This window comes from Calypte anna, chromosome W, assembly GCF_003957555.1.
Source record: "Calypte anna isolate BGI_N300 chromosome W, bCalAnn1_v1.p, whole genome shotgun sequence".
Taxonomy (NCBI): Eukaryota; Metazoa; Chordata; class Aves; order Apodiformes; family Trochilidae; genus Calypte; species Calypte anna.
The window spans coordinates 2323667-2341510 of NC_044276.1; the positions used below are offsets into that span (position 1 = coordinate 2323667).

General features: G+C 48.5%; 1 long non-coding RNA gene across 1 annotated transcript; it reads left to right on the plus strand.

Annotated features, from left to right (window-relative positions):
- Window positions 1–5108: 5108 nt before the first annotated feature.
- On the plus strand, window positions 5109–17732 carry LOC115600022. Its single transcript, XR_003988771.1, has 3 exons — window positions 5109–5194; window positions 9509–9511; window positions 17722–17732. It is a non-coding gene; the product is annotated as an uncharacterized LOC115600022 (long non-coding RNA).
- Window positions 17733–17844: the final 112 nt, after the last annotated feature.

The window sequence follows — 17844 nt, forward strand, 5'->3', positions numbered from 1 at the left end:
TTGGATCCTGCAAAGCAAGCCCTTCACTTGGAAATTGTTCAGCAGAACTGATTTTGGGGCTGAAAAAATCCCTCCCCTGGGATCCACAGGAATTAAATCTATTGGGGTCCCAGGCAGTCGGCAACGTATCAGGAAACTGGACACCTACTTGCATAGTTTTTGGTCCTAAGTATGCTGCTAGGGCATACCCTGATACCTGGCCGGACATCAGTCCTACATCTGGAGATTATAGACTGGGATCAGGATATTGTGGGTACAATGAGTCGGAGCGAATGCCGGTAATAGGGACAACACATAACCCCAAAGCTAACATTAAACTTATTTGGGTTAATGAAACTGCTAAGGCTTTACCCCCGGGGATATTTCTGATCTGCGGTGATAGGGCCTGGCAAGGAATCCCCCGTAATGTTGTAAGTGGACCTTGCTATTTAGGCTCGTTAACCCTTTTTGCTCCTCGCTTTGCTGAATTAAGGCAGCTTGTAAACCCTATATATCGTGCTCGTAACGCAAGAAGTATTGGCCTCACACCGCAGTGTGATGATAATGTTAGGCTTTTAAGTGTAGCTGCTAGAACAGCTTTAGCTCTTTTTATTCCTGGTGCTGCCGCAGGAAATGCGCTTACTAACCTAGCTAGATTAGCATGTTGGGCTGAAAAGCAAGCAAATATTACTACTGAGATTTTAGATAACCTTTTAATGGATCAAAATAGTTTGCGACACGCTTTATTACAAAATCGCGCTGCTATAGATTTTTTATTGCTGGCCCAGGGTCATGGCTGTCAGGAGTTTGAAGGCCTGTGCTGTATGAATCTTTCTGAACATAGTGAGAGCATCCACGCCAGCATCACGCAGTTGAAGCAACACACACAGAAGATTCAGCAACAAATAAACCCTCTCGGCGATGCTTTCACAACCTGGCTTCATGATATGGGACTTAAAGGATGGCTTTTATCTTTAGTTAAAACTCTTTGTGTCACGGTTTAACACTGGCCCGGCAATTAAACCGAATAACAGACGCTCTCTATTAATCTCTCTCTCCTTGATAAAGAAAGGAGAGAGAATAAGGGAGAGAGACTTATGGGTTGGAAACTAAACTACACAACTTTAATGAACAGTAATGATAAATAGGAAAAATTACTAAATATATACAAATATACAGGAAAATAGATACCACATTCCTCCCCCCTCTCCCCCAATAACTCTCACGTCACCACCGAGGCTGTAGGGCAGCCCTGGGAAAGTCCAGGCTGGACTCCTGGAGTCGGCAGCAGTTGGGAACCGGAGGCAGGAACACACAGATATGGGCTGGCACGGATCACGACCACAGGCAGACGAACGGACAGGATCCTTCCAGGATGCCGGGTGAAGGAAGGGAAGCAGGAAATCAGGAAATCCGGAAAAGATCCGGAAAAAATCTGGCTCGGCCCTCATGATGCCTCAAATTTATAGTGAGTGTGACGTATATGGGATGGAATACTCTGTTTGGTCAATTCTGGCATCTATCTTGTCTGTTCCTCCCCAAAGGAGGGCTCAGGTGGGACCTCTGTGTTCTCCTGGACGGTAAAATGTTTTCCTCAGAGCTGAGCAGTGTCCTTGGCTCTGCATACCAGTCTCTAGCAGTAACTATAAACATCAAGTGTTATCAATCCTAGAAGCACACACTGTCTGAGAAACTTGCTGTTAATTTCAGCAATTGCGACTGCTTACAAGAAACTTAGCTAAAAGCAAAAGTACAAGACAGAAAATCACCTTTATCCTGGTCCAAACCAGGACACTCTTTGTTATGCTGGGATTGTTATTCTGATTTTGCTTTTGTTATTGCCTTGTCTTTTTCAATGTATCCAGGGAATGCTTAATAGAACTGTTTCTAAGGTTTTTTTAGTGCAACAGAAGGGGGGAGATGTAGATACAAAGGTGGTATGCACAAACAGTGCAAAACAACCGATGGAGACAAGCTGTTTGTCATACAAACCGTGGGATAAACATAGTCCCGAGATATGCTAGATAAGCACGGAACTTCCTGAATATGCAGCCCCCTGATTGTGAGATTGTCTTGAAGGGATTAGTGATATAGATAAGGTGCGATTTCTTTCCTTGGGTAAATCACCATTGTAAAATAGTAAGATAAGAAAAGGTATATAACTGCATGTAAGGATTTGAATAAACGGATTTAGTTTGCATCAAACTGTTGTCCCCGTCCTTGCTGCGGCACATCCAGTCTCTTTTTAAATATCTCCAGGGACGGAGAATCCACTACTTCCCTGGGCAGCCCATTCCAATGCTTGATCACTCTCTCCGTAAAGAAATTCTTTCTAATATCTAACCTAAACTTCCCCTGGCACAACTTAAGACCATGCCCTCTTGTCTTGTTGAAAGTCGTCTGGCAAAAGAGACCAATGTCCACCTGGCTACACCCTTCTTTCAGGTAGTTGTGGACAGAGATGAGGTCTCCCCTGAGCCGCCTCTTCTTTAGGCTGAACAGCCCCAGCTCTCTCAGCCTCTCCTCATAGGGTCTGTGCTCGAGTCCCTTCACCAGCCTGGTTGCCCTCCTTTGGACCTGCTCCAGGACCTCGATATCCTTCCTGAACTGAGGGGCCCAGAACTGGACACAGTAATCGAGGTGTGGCCTCACCAGGGCTGAGTACAGGGGCAGAATCACTTCCTTGGACCTGCTGGCCACGCTGTTCCTGATACAGGCCAGGATGCCATTGGCCTTCTTGGCCACCTGGGCACACTGCTGGCTCATGTTCAGCTTCCTGTCGATCCAGACTCCCAGGTCCTTTTCTGCCTGGCTGCTCTCCAGCCACTCTGTCCCCAGCCTGGAGCTCCCCATGGGGTTGTTGTGGCCAAAGTGCAGGACCCAGCACTTGGCTGTGTTAAACCTCATCCCATTGGAATCAGCCCAACTCTCCAGTCTGTCCAGGTCCCTCTGCAGAGCCCTCCTGCCTTCCAGCTGATCAACACTCCCCCCCAGCTTAGTGTCGTCTGCACACTTGCTGATGATGGACTCAATCCCCTCATCTAAATCATCAATGAAGATATTGAACAGAACTGGGCCCAACTCTGATCCCTGGGGGACACCACTAGTGACCGGCTGCCAACTGGATGCAGCCCCATTCAGCACCACTCTCTGGGCCCGACCCTCCAGCCAGTTCTTAACCCAGCACAGGGTGCTCCTGTCGAAGCTGTGGGCTGCCAGCTTTTTCAGGAGGATGCTGTGGGAGACGGTGTCAAAGGCTTTGCTGAAGTCCAGGTATACCACATCCACAGCCTTCCCCTCATCCACCAGTCGGGTCACCTGACCATAAAAGGAGATCAGGTTGGTCAGGCATGACCTGCCCTTTCTAAACCCGTGCTGGCTGGGTCTAATCCCTTGCCCGTCCTGCAGGTGCTGTGTGATTGCACTGAGGATGATCTTTTCCATGACCCGGCCAGGCACTGAGGTCAGGCTGACAGGCCTGTAGTTTCCTGGGTCCTCTTTCCGGCCCTTTTTGTGGATTGGTGTGACATTCGCCAATTTCCAATCTGGGATGTCTCCAGTGAGCCAGGACTGTTGGTAGATGATAGAGAGAGGCTTGGTGAGCTCTTCTGCCAGCTCTCTCATCACCCTTGGGTGAATCCCATCCGGTCCCATAGACTTGTGGGGATCCAAGCATCTCAGTAGTTCACTGACTGTGTCCTTCAGGATTACAGGGGGGCTGTTTAGATTCTTGTCACCTTCTATAAGCTCCAGAAGCCATCTGTCCTCAGGGTAACCTGTCTTTCTGTTGAAAACTGAGGTAGAAGAAGGTGTTAAATACCTCAGCCTTTTCTTCATCTTTGACAACTATATTCCCACCCGTGTCCAGTAAAGAATGGATGTTTTCCTTGCCCCTTCTTTTGCTGCTGATGTATCTGTAGAAGGACTTTTTGTTATCCTTCACAGAGGTGGCGAGATTCTGTTCACATTGTGCCTTTGTCTCTCTGATTTTCTTACGACATGACTGAACTATATTCCTAAATTCCTCCTCAGTATTTAGCCCTTTTTTCCATAATTGGTAGGCCCTCCTCTTAACCCTAATTTCTTTCAGAGTCTCCCAATTCAGCCAGAAAAAAAAAAAAATGCGGGCGGCCTCGCGCGGCGCCTCGTCCAGCTGCGGCGCGCGCCCAGCCCCGCTTCGCGCCCCAGCCTGACCGACCCAGCCCTTAGAGCCAATCCTTATCCCAAAGTTATAGATCCAGCTTGCCGACTTTCCGACTTCGCTTACCTACATTGTTCCAACATGCCAGAGGCTGTTCATCTTGGAGACCTGCTGCAGATATGGGTCCGTCGCGAGACTTACACCCTCTCCCTCGGATGTTCACGGGCCAGCGAGAGCTCACCGGACGCTGCCAGAACCGCGACGCTTTCTAAGGCACGGGCCCCTCTCTCGGGGCGAACCCATTCCAGGGCGCCCTGCCCTTCACACAGAAAAGAGAACTCTCCCCGGGGCTCCCGCCGGCTTCTCCGGGATCGGTTGCGTCACCGCACTGGGCGCCTCATGGCGCCCGTCTCCGCCACTCCGGATTCGGGGATCTGAACCCGACTCCCTTTCGTTCGGCTGAGGGCAACGGAGGCCATCGCCTGCCCCTTCGGAACGGCGCTCGCCTATCGCTTAGGACCGACTGACCCATGTTCAACTGCTGTTCACATGGAACCCTGCTCCACTTCGGCCTTCAAAGCTCTCATTTGAATATTTGCTACTACCACCAAGATCTGCACCTGCGGCGGCTCCACCCGGGCCCGTGCCCCAGGCTTCGAGGCTCACCGCAGCGGCCCTCCTACTCGTCGCGGCCTAGCCCCTGCGGGCTTTGCACTGCCGGCGACGGCCGGGTATGGGCCCGACGCTCCAGCGCCATCCATTTTCAGGGCTAGTTGATTCGGCAGGTGAGTTGTTACACACTCCTTAGCGGATTCCGACTTCCATGGCCACCGTCCTGCTGTCTAGATCAACCAACACCTTTTCTGGGCTCTGATGAGCGTTGGCATCGGGCGCCTTAACCCAGCGTTCAGTTCATCCCGAAGCACCAGTTCCGCTTACCAAAAGTGGCTCACTGAGCACTCGCATTCCACGGCATGGCTCCACGCCAGCGAGCCGGCCCCCTTACCCATTGAAAGTTTGTGAATAGGTTGAGATCGTTTCGGCCCCAAGACCTCTAATCATTCACTTTACCAGGTAAAACTGCCTGCGCCTGAGTGCCAGCTATTCTGAGGGAAACTTCGGAGGGAACCAGCTACTAGATGGTTCGATTAGTCTTTCGCCCCTAAACCCGGGTCGGACGACCAATTTGCACGTCACGACTGCTACGGACCTCCACCAGAGCTTCCTCTGGCTTCACCCTGCCCAGGCATAGTTCACCATCTTTCGGGTCCTAGCACGGACGCTCACACTCCACCTCCCCGGCCGGGCGGTGCAATCGAGACAGGCCGGTGGTGCGCCCGGGGCTTCTCGCGCTGATGTGCCTCGGGATCCCCCCTCAGCCGGCGCGCACCGGCCCTCACCTTCATTGCGCCGCGGGCTTTCGGAACGGCCCCTCACTTGCACACGTGTCCTCCTGATCTAAACCTGAAAACACTGATTCAACAGCTTCTTATCTCCAGTGTCCCAGCTCTATTTTTTGTTATCAGGTAAGAAAGTGTGTCCTCCCATTCCCTCCTCCCTACCCACTTTACACCAGCCCTTCAGGTTTTTAAGCTTGGAATAACCTTTGTGGCTGTTAACCCTTTTTTCAACAACAAATTCCCCTATTTGAGACTCATGGGGGTATTTTACACAGCCCATAACCTTCACTTGTTGTGTTCATGTAGAACCACGAATCCCCAGGATGCTCTAAGCCCCATCCAACCTGGCCTTGAACAGTTCCAGGGATGGGGCATCCAGAGATTCTCTGGGCAACCTCATCCAGTGTCTCCTCTCCCTCACAGAAAAGAATTCCTTCCTCATATATCAAGTCAATCACCCCTCTTCAAATCTGAAACCATTTCCCCATTGTCTGGTCACTTCAAGCCTTTGTCAAAAGTCCCTCCTCATCCCTCCTCATTTGTGATATTTTGTGATAAAATGTGTAACCTTTGGAAGGGATGAAGGGGATACCAGGTGATCATCCCCAAAGCTCACACCACTTTGAACAAGCCTTGCTGTTTAGAAAGTTTTTAATCACTGGAAAACCCCTTGGAGGGGAAAGGGGAGAAGGAATAGAGCCCCGAGGGTTGTGATGAAAAGAGACAGTTTGTGATCATACTGTGGAACACTGGGGTTGGCCAGGTCAGACCATCTGCCCTGGATTTTAGCCCACAGTCACATGTATCCCTCATTCCGGAGCAGGAGAGAACCCAACACAACATTTCTGATCTCCCTTGCTTTGGTTTAGTTGGAGTCTGCAGAAAAAATATATTTTAGAATGAATTCTGCCCAGGATTAGAAACAAGATTAGCCTGAAGTGGAAGTGAAGGATAAGAAAGAACGTTCAGGGCAGTAACCACTGGGTTGGTCATTGTCCCCCTGAGTTTACACCTGAAAGCAGTGAATTAACAGCCTCTTATCTCCAGGGCCTGCAGGCTTTGTGTTGAGGTTGGGTCAGCACCACCCAGCTGTGATGTGTCCCCTGCCCATGCCACAAGCCTGATGTCTCCAACCCCCTCAGGACAAAGCCTGGCTGTCCTCCCCTTCTAACTTCCAACCTTTCCCCCCTGGGCAAGTTAATTACTGCTGAACACCAGTGGGGGTGTGGCTAAGCCAGGTGTCTTGGGCTGCAGTTTTCCTGCAGTGTGCCTGATACCTGCTCCTCTTGTTTTGATAAGATAGCTGAGGGCATTTACACTGGGGTGTGGATACTTGCATGTATATGTTTGGCAATAATCAATGGCAAGGTTAGGACTAAGTGTTTTGTCCTTGGACATTTTGTTGGTGTTGTCTTAGCATCTTCAGTGCTATGCTTTGATGTTAAGCTACAAGGACAGTTTGTTTGTTTGTTTGTTGATTGATTGATTAATGATTACAATGGCTCCTCTGGGAAGGTGACAGTCATGGCAAGTGGAGGAGGAGGTCCCAGGTGTTGCAACATGGCCTGGTAGGGTGAAACCCAGTAGGGAAGGGAGCCATGGAAGAAGCCAAGCCGTCTCTACATGTCAGTCATAGAATGATTTGGGTTGGAAGGGACCTTGAAAGTCATCTGGACCAACTTTCTGCTCTACAGGGAGACTGCTGGTGGTCATACTGTGGAACACTGGGCTTGGCCAGTTCAGAGCAACTGCCCTGGACTTTAGCCCATGGTCCCTGTGGAACCCACATTCCAGAGCTGTGGAGAACCCAAAACAACGTTTCTGATCTCCCTTGCTCTTGCAGAGTTGGAGTCTGCAGCATCCCAAAAACTGAGGTGCTTTGAACAGAAAAAAAGTTATTTTAGAGTGATTTCTGTCCCAGGATCAGAAAGAAGCTGAGTGTGAAATTCTAATGAAGGAGAAACAAGAACCTTCAGGGCACTAACAGTGACCTGGGTTGGTCATTGTCCCCCTGAGTTTACACCTGAAAACAGTGAATTAACAGCCTCTTATCTCCAGGGCCCGCAGGCTTTGTGTTGAGGTTGGGTCAGCACCACCCAGCTGTGATGTGTCCCCTCCCCCTGCCCATGCCACAAGCCTGATATTTCCAACCCCCCAAGGATACAACCCTGATCTCCCGTCCCCCCAACCCCCCAACTTCCAACCACAACCCTGGGTTGGGTCCCTCCCCCCCAAGGCCCCTCCCCACCTTTTCTTCCTCCCCCCACCATTTCCCTGATCGCGCTGCACCTCCCAGGAGTTTTCTCTCCACCACCCAGGGGCTGCACCCACACCCTCTGTCCCACATCCAGGACCCCCCAACTGGTGACTGCCAGAGCATCGCACCCCCCTCCCCACCAGCCTGGACTGTGCTCCCCCTGCATGTACCAAGAGGTGATGGGAGGTGATGGGAGGGCAGTGGTTTTCCCAATACTGCCAAAACTGGGGGCGAGCAGCACAAGATGGGGAGGGAGGGGGAAGAGGTGACCGGGGGGAACTAAACTTATCCCTTGGGTGAGGGTGGTGCAATTGGTGACCCCCCAACTTTTCAGGAGGGTGGAGGAGCTGTGATTGGGTCTCCCTCCTCCTCATCCAGGGATTCTCAACTCCTTCTCTATTGCAGGGCTGTGATAGAGGATCCCAAAGTCATCCCAACGATTTGGGGGCTGCAACTGGGGACCCTCAAATCACCCTGGAGCTAGGGGTAATGATGGCAAGTCCAGAATTCTTCCAGGGGACTTGATAACCCCAGGGCTCAGGAGCCACAATTGGGGGGCTCCAAAAATATCTCAGGAGACTCCAACTCATCCCAGTGGATGGCAGCTCATCCTGCATGTGAGTGCAGTCGGAGAATCCCAAGCTATTGGTGGGATTTGGAACCATGACGGGGATTCCAAACTGATACCAAAGTGGTTGAGTGAGATATAAGGCCCTTAATTACCCCAGGGATTAAAGACAGCAATGGGGGAGTCCGAAATTACCTCTTGCAGTGTCAGTACAATTGTGTCATCACAGCTCAAGCCAGGAGTGGCTCAAAAACCCAGCACCCCCTGCCCCACACAGTGGCCCGTTTTGGTTTTTGCTGCCAGTGTAGATCCTAAAGAGGAAATAAAGGATGATCACTGGGTGTCCATCTCTATGTGTAACCTTCCTATTCCAGCTCACAGACCATTTTTACCCACTGATGGTTTGATGTAGGTTTTGGTTGCCCTCACCCCACAAAAAGCCCAAAGTCTACTTTGTTAGCACACTAAGGCTTCTTCTCAAAGTCGGGGTGACTCCAATTGGGCAAAAACATCTCTGGGTGACCCAAAGACAAGACAGCATTTGGTCAAAGTGTGACATTGGTGAAACATCCAAATCAATCCAGGAGAAACATTTGACATCAATGAGGAACGTAGTAAAAGGTTTAGTATCTGCTCAGCCTAACTCCACCATCAGAAAATCCACTGGGGTGAGAGACCCCAGAGATGTCCTGACTCCGGGAGACAGTTTAGCGACAGCTCGGATCTGGTCCAACGGTGACACCATCACACAGGCACCATGTCCTACACCTGTCCTGACTTCGGGTAAGGTTTTCCCAGGAGATCAGCTTTTATTCAGCGTCAACGGGTCCATAAGGGTGAGAAACCCTTTAAATGTTCTCACTGTGGGAAGGCCATCCTGGCCTGTATCAGGAACAGCATGGCCAGCAGGTCCAAGGAAGTGATTCTGCCCCTGTACTCAGCACTGATGAGGCCACACCTCGAGTACTGCGTCCAGTTCTGGGCCCCTCAGTTTAGGAAGGATATCAAGGTCCTGGAACAACTAGGCTGGTGAAGGGACTCGAGCACAGATCCTATGAGGAGAGGCTGAGGGAAATGGGGCTGTGGGGTGCTCAGGAGGAGACCTCAGTGTGTGAGGAGGCTCAGAGGAGACCTCATCACTCTCTACAACTACCTGAAAGGAGGTTGTAGCCAAGTGGGGGTTGGTCTCTTTTCCCAGGCAACTCCCAGCAAGACAAGAAGGCACGGTCTCAAGTTGTGCCAGGGGAGGTTTAGGTTGGATATTAGAAAGAATTTCTTTACCGAGAGGGTGATCAGACATTGGAATGGGCTGCCCAGGGAAGTAGTGGATTCTCCCTCCCTGGAGCTATTTAAAAAGAGACTGGATGTGGCACTCAGTGCCATAGTCTAGTAACTGCAGCAGTAGTGGATCAAGGGTTTGACTTAATGATCTCTGAGATCCCTTCCAACCCAGCCAATTCTATGATTCTATGATTCTATAAGTATCCCTGCACTCACTGTGGGAAAGCCTTCAACAGGAGCACCTCTTGGATTAATCATTGGTATGTTCACACTGGGGAAAAACCCTACATGTGTCTCCAGTGTGGGAAGGGCTTCACAGCCAGCTCGGGTCTTACCCAACACCTATGGATCCATACGGGTGAATGTCCCTACAAGTGTCCCGACTGTGGGAAGAGCTTCCGTCAGTGCTCCTATTTGAAGCATCAACGCCTCCATACCAGTGAAAAACATTAAAGCTACTCCCAGTGCAAGATGAGATTTTACTGGAAATTAGATTTCATCTGTCATTACTCGACCCATCACAGCCATCACGAAGTATGAAGGGTCAAGTTGACTTCATTTTCCAAGCTCCATCACACCAATGATGCTTTCTTCAGCTTCTTGTGGACAACAAAATGGAGTCAGCTCAGGAACCACTACATGTCCCACTCGAAATTTCAGATTTAATATTTGCTTCAGCATCATGAAAGTTTTTTTACCAAATAAGGAAAAAAAAGAAAAGTATTTACCTTTCTGACACCCTCCTAAAGGGATGTGGCAGGATGGGATCTTGGACACTTATCCTGCACAGCAGGCTGGGAGTGCAGCTGAGGGAGCAGTAGAAGAGGGAGGCAGCAGACTGCAGGACAATGCTGACAGCAACAGGGCAGGATCATCTCTACTACACAGTTTTTAAATACTTCCAGGGATGGTGATTCTATCACCTTTCTGGGCAGACCATTCCAACACCAAACCACACTCTCTCAGTTAAAAATTCTTCCACAGATCTGTTACACTTGTAGAGGTAGAAAGAAAATTTTAAACGTAGTTAGGCTAAGGATTAGAACAGTTAGGTAGGCCTGGGGAGGCTAACAGGAACTAGCCAAGAATGTGCTGATCCCTGCAGAACAATGATCAAAAGGAACGGCCAGCCGTGAAGAACAGAAAGAAAAGTAAACTGACACTTTGTACCAGAAAAAAAAGAAATGAAACAATATACCCAGGTGGTGGGCTAGGTGGAGGGAGCAGTTAAACAGTAAACTTTAGAGATGTCAATCTATTGTTATCTACATGATTTGTGTGGCTGTTTGTAACCAGAACCCTACACGTACCCTACAATGTCAAAGGTATAAAAGTGGAACTGAAAATGAGGGTCGGCGGAATCCTGACTTGGGACACTAGTCCTCAGGTTTCCCGGGCCCCGAATAAAGCACCGCATAAACTGACTCTGTTGGTTTGTGTCTTGATTACGGGCAACAGATCTAATATAAACCTCCCCTGGTGAAACTTCAGGCCATGTCCTCTTGTCCTCTCATTGTTCACTTGAGAGAAGAGGCCAGCACCCACCGCAGCACCAGCTCCTCATCTTCTCCAAACTGCACATTCCCAATTCCCTCAGTCTCTCCTCAGAGCACTTGTTCTCCAGACCCTTCACCACCTTGTAGATGCCTGTAGACTCCAGGAGCTGGCACAGCTCTTCAGAGGAGCGTTACTGCTCCTTGCCTGTCAGGAGGGATGCTTTATGAGCTCTCCTGAAACCTCTGTGACAACATGGGTAATGTGATGGGACACCTTGAGCAGCCTACAGTAAGGCTTCTGTCAGTTGTCTCCTGGAGTAAGAGAATTACAACTTGGATGGTTTCTCAAGAGGATAGAACAAGGTTGTTGGGAAACGGCGAGGAAAACTCGTGCAACCAATATGGTTGATAAACAAGCTGCTACTTTATTGCACAGTAACTTTTTCTTATATAGTGTTTCTGTGACCGCACCCCCGTCAGCAAACATCAACATAACGTTTTATTGGACACCAGGTGTGTTAACCTGTAGCACAGCAAATCCCTGGTGCAGGTAGCACAGGACTGTGGGCCGATCTCATTGGCCCCTCAAACATGGGGTTGGGCACGGCAAAGGGTTCACACCCCCTACCTTTCGGGAACATTCGAGATCATTCTACGACACTAGGTGGTGAGAGCTCAGTAGAAAAGAATCTGGCTGAAAAGCCCCAGAACATATTCCTTGCTTGCTTGCTTGATCGATTCCTTGTGAAGCAGTAATTTGACAGAAATAGAATTAGTAGTTTAAAGAAACATATATTCAGTGATGTTACAGAAGTAGAAGTATAGAAGTAGCAATAGTTTAAGGGACTCTCATGGAAATTTACTAACTGAGTAACATAGGTATATGCATGCATGACAAGGGTATATGTGATAATGAAATGTAGTTGCTATGGAAAACTCATCCATGAGAGCAGATTATGGGGTACGTGAAGGTTGCCGAAGTCTGCAGAAGGACCAAAACTAAGACAAAATTAATTATGAGTTCTTCCTTTTTGTATTTATAATTCTGCTGCAATTGTGTATATTTTCCATTCTTTGGTTTTATTATGCTCTACTGTTGTGAAGCTTGTGATCACTGTAGATAGTGAATAATGAAACTGCATGTAATGCCATCAAAAAGTCTATGATTTTAGTGCCCTTTTACTGTCCTATCTTTTACAGTTTTTAAAATGCAGTTTGTAAAATGCACCTATTGAACAATTGAACTAGAAATGGTTTTGGAGAACTAAATTCACAGGTACATCAAGTCCCAAGGATGTTGTTGAGGGAGGAGCCATTCTTGCTCCTGAAGCTCGACGAGCTGCTGGTCTCTTCCAGGACTCCAGCCACCACACAGTGCTTCCAGGGTAGAAGTGTAGCGGGAAGAGCCTTTCTTGCTCCAGAGGCTCGACGAGCTGCTGGCCTCTCCATGCCTCGCACCAGAGTGAGCTGAGGTTTTCTCTGTGGGTGTGTGTTCCACCTTTATTGGCCCCCTGGCCTTGCTCATGCCCAATAGGGGCCTGTCCTAATCAGGCACAGGTGGACTCACACCCACTCACTGGCAATTCGAGGCACCTGATTTATCTTATTTCTCTACAGGATGTTGCTACAGAACCCTTAGATTTGGAGGTGACACTGCTTGAAGAACAAGGACTCTTCAATTAATACATATCACCACTGCCTGAATTGAAGAAGCTGGAGTGAAAATGCTAAGCTTGTAGCCATCATGATGTCATTGCCTTATGATATTGCCTTATGATATCATCATGCCTTGTGATATTTGGACTCATGGGGTGAGGGGACTGGATTGTTGAGGTAAGTATGTGGTTTTTGTGATCCAATCAATAAGCATTTGTGATTGCACATCCTGAACATTGAGGTATCTCCTTTTGTGCTTTATAATATGTTTATTCATACATACTACTAAGTGATTTGTGTTCCCTAAAAATTGCTTTAAAATGAACTTGAACTATTAGAGGAACAGAACTGGGAAAAAAATTATTTTGGAGTAAATTCTGTTCCATAAAGCTGAGTGTGAAATGGAAATGAAGTAGGAAGAACCCTGAGGGCAGTACCCACTGGGTTGGTCATTGTCCCACTGAGTTTACACCTGAAAACAGTGAATTAACAGCCTCTTATCTCCAGGGCCCGCGGGCTTTGTGTTGAGGTTTGGTCAGCACCACCCAGCTGTGATGTATCACCTCCCCCTGCCCATGCCACAAGCCTGGTGTTTCCAACCCCTCAGGACACAACCCTGATGTCCCCAACCCCCCAGGACACAACCCTGGTGACAAAGAAACTCAAATCCCCTGCCAACTGCCAAGCTCACCCCCAGGTCAGGTCCCTCCCCCCCGAGGCCCATCCCCACCTTTTCTTCCTCCCCACGTCGCTTCCCATGACCGTGCTGCAGCTCCAGGTTTCTCTCCGTTGCCCCGGGGCTGCACCTACACCCCCCGACCCGCAGCCATGATCCCCCAACTGGTGACCGCCAGAGCATCACCCCCCCCTTCCCACTGTCCTTGGCTGTGCCCCCCCTGTAGGTACCGAGAGGTGATGGGAGGGGGGTGGTTATCCCAATACTGCTCAAACTGGGGGAGAGCAGCACAGGCCTGGGAGGGGAGGGAGGATAGGTGAGAGTGGGGAACTAAACTTATCCTTGGGCTGAGGGTGGTGGGATTGGCCACACCAAAACATATCTGGAGGGTGGAGGAGCTGTGATAGGATCTCCCTCCACCTCATCTGGGGAATCCCAATTCATCTTGGGTTGGGGGCTATAATCGGGACCCCCAAGCTATCCCTAGTGTTTGAGGGCTGCAACTGGGGACCATCAAATTACCCTGGAGCAAGGGGTTATGATGAGAACCCTAGAATCCTTCTGGGGAACTTAATAACCCCAGGACTCCGAAACCACAATTGGAGATTCCCAAAATATCTCAGGAGACCCCAACTCATCCCAGTGGATGACAGCTCATCCTGCATGTGGGTGTGGTGGGGGAACCCCCAGATCATGGTGGGGATTTGGTACCACAATGGGGAACACAAAATCATACCAGAGATGTTTGGTGGCATGTAGAGATCTTTAAGTCACCTCAAGGGTTTTTTACAGAAATAGCGGAGAACTAAAATATCTCATGGAGTGCAAGTGCAAATGAATGATCCCAGCTCAAGCCAGGAGTGGCTCACAACGCCAGTACCCTGCATCACACCCAGTTCCCCTCTGAATTTTAGGTGCCAGTATAGCTCCTAAAGATGAAGTAAAGGATGATCAGTGGGTGTCCAACTCTATGAGCAACCTCCTTATTCCGCCTCACACTCCATTTTCACCCACAGAAGGACTGATGTAGGTTTTGGCTGCCCTCACCTAAACAAAATCTCTCCCCTAGTTTGGCACTTACACTATGGCTTCTTTCACATACACGGGGTGGCTCGATCTGGGAAAAACCTCCCTGGACCAGACAGCTTTTAGTCAAAGTTTGACATGAGTGAAAAATCACTGAATCCATCCAGGAGAAAAATTTGACATTGGCCAGGAACGTGAGAAAAGGTTTAGGATCTTCTTGGCCCATCTCCACCATCAGAAAATCCATCGGGGTGAGAGACCCCTGTAGTGTAACAAGGGTCTCCTTTCTCTATCAAGGAGAGAGAGAGATTAATAGAGAGCATCTGTTATTCGGTTTAATTGCCGGGCCAGTGTTAAACCGTGACACAAGGCAACGAGGTGTTCCAGCAGAGACTCACGAACAGTGCTCTGAACCTATAGCCCACAGGGTTGACTAGCCTGGATCGGTGCTGTTGCTCTGAGAGGAACTGATCTCTCAGCTGGCTAGCTCAGGAGTGAACCCTGCCTGTGTCTCAGGCCTCACCTTTTATTGGCCCCCTGGTCCTGCTCATGCGCAGTGGGGGCCCACCCTAATTGGGCACAGGTGGGCTTGACACAAGCTCATGCTCACTCCCTGGCAATTAGGGGCACCTGGTTGCCTTGTTACACTACAGACCCCAGAGATGTCCTGATTGCGGGAGACAGTTTAGTGACAGCTCGGATCTGGTCCAACAGTGACACCATCACACAGGCACCATGTCATACACCTGCCCTGACTGCGGGAAAGGTTTTAGCAGGAGATCAGATTTTATCTGGCATCAACAGATCCATACGGGTGAGAAACCCTTTAAATGTTCTGAGTGTGGGAAGGAGTTTACTCAGAGTTCCAATTTATCACAGCATCCACAGGGGAGAGAGACCCTATAAGTGTCTGGAGTGTGGGAAGGAGTTTAACCAGAATTACTCTTTATCACGCCATCACAGCATCCATACAGGAGAGAAGTCGTATCCCTGCACTCACTGTGGGAAAGCCTTCAACAATAGGACCTCTTGGATTAATCACCAACATGTCCACACTGGGGAAAAACCCTACACGTGTCGCAAGTATGGGAAGAGATTTACAGTCAGCTCGAGTCTCACCCACCACCTGTGGATCCATACAGGTGAACGTCCATATGAGTGTCCCGACTGTGGGAAAAACTTCACAGACAGATAAAACCGCACCATACACCTATGGATCCATGCGGGTGAACCTCCCTACAAGTGTCCTGACTGTGGGAAGAGCTTCAGGTGAAGCTCCTATTTGCTGAATCATCAGCACCTCCATAGGGGTGAACAACCCTAAAGCTGCTCCCAGTGTGAGAAGAGTTTTTACCAGATCTACGATCTCATCTCTCATCACCAGACCCACCTTAGCCATCACCAGAAATGAAGGGTCCTGGTCAAGGTCACCACATTTTCCAAGCTTTAGAGTTTCCAAGCTACCACATCTTTAGATTCTTTGAAACCAAATCAGTTAAAACGAGGAAGTGATTATTACTATGACAAACTTGTCAGGGGAGGTGTTTGAGTAGGACCAGGTCTATTTCCATTTTAGTTAGGGAGTACTCATATGGAGCATTTTAGTGTGACTTTGCAGCAGGACTTTGTGGTATACATGTGGAACCGAAAATATAAAATATGCCTCTCGGTCCAGTTTTTCCTTCACCCGGCTGGTAATTACCATATGTCGCAGTGCGAGACGGGGACCCAGTTTGATGCAAACAAATGTCCAACTTTATTGAATCAGAAGGCAATATTTATACACTAATCGAAGAGCTAGTGCCACGTATACATATTGCTGATTGGTGATTTCTACATCTCGTTACACACGTTTTAACTTGATTGGCTACAAAACCTTTAGCAACAATTAACTAACAAAGCTTATCTTTCACACATTCAAGCTTCTTCCTGGATGTTGTAATCGTGCCGAGTCCCTTAATCTAATCATCTTGCTTACTCCTTAACCTTCGAGTGTTCTAACGTGCTGTTCCTTGTGGTTACAAAATATGCTTTAAGCAGCACTGTCCTTGCACATAGCCCAAAGCTTATGTTGAAATTATCAGCAATTGTTCGGTGCTGACAGTCTGAGGCTGTACTGCCTCAATTCCCCCTTCTGATTGGACAAGATAAACTCATTTCATGGCACGATTGAGCATCCGTTGGAAGCATTGAAAAATACAGGGTAGCAAGATTAGAAAAAGTAAAAAAGCAGATAAAGCATAACAAACAGTCTTAACCAAACTTCGCAACCATCCCGTTAGACCCCATCCTGAAAAAAGTTTATCAAACCAGTCCTTAATTATCTTGTGATTGCAAATGTGCAACCCCTTCTTTAAGTGATTGTATTGCAGCATGTATAGATTGAGAGTGATCAGAAAGATTCATACAACACATTCCATTAAAATCTTCACAAACATGACCTAAAAGCTAACAATAAAAAGAGCAGTACAACAGAATAGCACAATCAACAATCAACATATAGACGAGGGATCCCTTAGCCAACATATAAACGATCACATGAATTACAACATTAACAAAAGCCTGTTATCAATACAATACGAAAAGCACATTTCACACTGCAGTGGAAGGACTTAAACAACTTTTTAGCATGAGGAAGTTCAGATGTCCACTGGCGCATAGAACCAAGGGGGTAGAGAAGGCTTATCCGACAAAAATTGGTCGGGGGGCCCCAAAAGCGTCCACAGACCCCTCCCGGATCACAGCACGGTGGAGTCCTAGTTTCCTCCATGGTTGCCAAATTGAAACCTAAAAAGCCAAATAAAATTGTTAAGAGACAAAATTCCAAGCCTATAAATAACAAAGGCACACACAGGTTTTTTTTTCTTTTGTCACGGTTTAACACTGGCCCGGCAATTAAACCGAATAACAGACGCTCTCTATTAATCTGTCTCTCCTTGATAGAGAAAGGAGAGAGAATAAGGGAGAGAGACTTATGGGTTGGAAACTAAACTACACAACTTTAATGAAACAGTAGTGATAAATAGGTAAAATTACTAAATATATACAAATATACAGGAAAATGGAAACCACATTCCTCCCTCCTTTCCCCCAATAACTCTCACGTCACCACCGAGGCTGTAGGGCAGCCCTGGGAAAGTCCAGGCTGGACTCCTGGAGTCGGCAGCAGTCAGGAACTGGAGGCAGGAACACACAGATGTGGGCTGGCACGGATCAGGACCACAGGCAGATGAACAGACAGGATCCTTCCAGGATGCCGGGTGAAGGAAGGGAAGCAGGAAAAGATCTGGCTCGGCCCACGTGATGCCTCAAATTTATAGTGAGTGTGACGTATATGGGATGGAATACTCTGTTTGGTCAATTC